The sequence below is a fragment of the Otolemur garnettii genome, unplaced genomic scaffold (assembly GCF_000181295.1).
Source record: "Otolemur garnettii isolate 467f Iridium unplaced genomic scaffold, OtoGar3 scaffold00032, whole genome shotgun sequence".
Taxonomy (NCBI): Eukaryota; Metazoa; Chordata; class Mammalia; order Primates; family Galagidae; genus Otolemur; species Otolemur garnettii.
Window position 1 is genome coordinate 15,547,145 of NW_003852427.1, and position 1,798 is coordinate 15,548,942.

The window sequence follows — 1,798 nt, forward strand, 5'->3', positions numbered from 1 at the left end:
CAGTTAGTAGGAAATAAACTTTTATCACTTTCCAGGTCTCAGTATTCCTCCACGGTGGAACAAGCTGGGATAATCATGTACCACATGACTCCTTACCTGTACAGGTTATGACTGGAGTCAGCAGCACAGGAAACAGGAGACCCGAGATGATGAACTCTTTTGAGAGGGTAGATCGAAGTCCTTTATATATCTCAACTTCCTTCTTTACTATTTCTCCCTTATCTGTGGAACAAACTCCTCCTGGGGGAGACAATTAGTCCACATGTGGTTTACTTTACCTGTAAAAACTCTTGACTTCAGTTATCACAGACTTTCCTTAATAATTCCAGCAGCATTGGAAAATGACTCAATGACTTTGGCACCTGTGGCTCAAAGGGGTAGGGTGCTGGTCCCATATACCAGAGGTGGCGAGTTCAAATCCAGCCCTGGCCAAAAACTGCAAATAAATAAATAAATAAATAAATAAATAAAATAATAATAATAATACCAGCAGTGTGTGTGGAATGTCCTTTTTTTTTTACAGGGTCTGTAGGAATGGGGTTTGTTCAGATTTAGCTGTAATTGAGACTGAGTCTGACCAATCACCCCCAGGTTGGTCAGATTCCCCTTTCTGACCCTGAACTGATATAAAATCCAGAACATAGCTTTCTTGGGTTCTGTCTCTACCTCAGTCCATTGGTGATGTTATAAGAAAATCTTGAGCCCGAGTAAATTACAAAGAACAGAAATTTATTTCTCCCAGTTTTGGATGCTGAGAGTTTAATATCTAACAAAGCACTAGCAGGTTTGGTGTGTGGTAAGGGCCCAATCTTTGCTTCTAAGATGCTGCCTTGTTGCTGTGTCCTCTACAGAGGATGAATGCTCTGTCCTTGTATAGTAAGAGGTGGAAGGGGAGAAAAGGGACCAAATGCCCTCTATGAAACCCTTTTAGAATGGCATTAATCCATTCATGAGAACAGTGTCCTCATAACCTAAACATCTACTACATTCTTGTGGATAATTAATATTACTCCTAAGTAAAGGGATAACTTTTATACAGTGGAGATATAATCTCCTGTATTAATACTATTTATAGTATATTAACATTTTACACTCCCTTTTTATGAGGTATAACTTTAAAAAGTTTTCCTTATGTTACACAAATCAGTCATTTGTTATGTCTACCAAAATTAAACATGCTTCATCATTTTCTCTCAATTTTGTCCTGCCTTTTTCTATTAAAAGCTTCAATACTTAATGATTTAAAAATATGCCTCCAGTACCCTAAAGTGTATCCTATTAAAATTAAAACGTTAGACTATATCCTAGTTTAAATTACTGAATTAGAATAAACATGTGTAATTTTTATTTTCATGTTTCTCTCATAAAACTCGCATATGAAAATTGAGAATAACTAAAACAAATAACACCTACCAGATAAATGTAAAAGTACTAAAAACTAATTTAAAAAAGAATCATTCTCAACTTCATTGCCTGCTATGTGATCTATGAATAAAAGGAAGCCATTTAAATGTACCAAGTGAAACAATATTCAGAAAAAGATACACTGTCAAGCATTTTCTAAAAGTTCTGATGTGCAAATTTAATTTTTCATAATCAAATATATCAATATGCTAAGATATGAAACATAAATCTATGGATCCTTGAAAATGAAAGGTGTTGGCATAGAATCAAAGTCCACAAAACAGGAAATGAAGCCGGTCCAGGGACAAGGATTGATTTTAATAGAGGAAAAAGGCAGAATGCAGACTGACAGATGTCAGCTGTGCTCCCAAACAGTGCGAAAGGCTTTTATTAG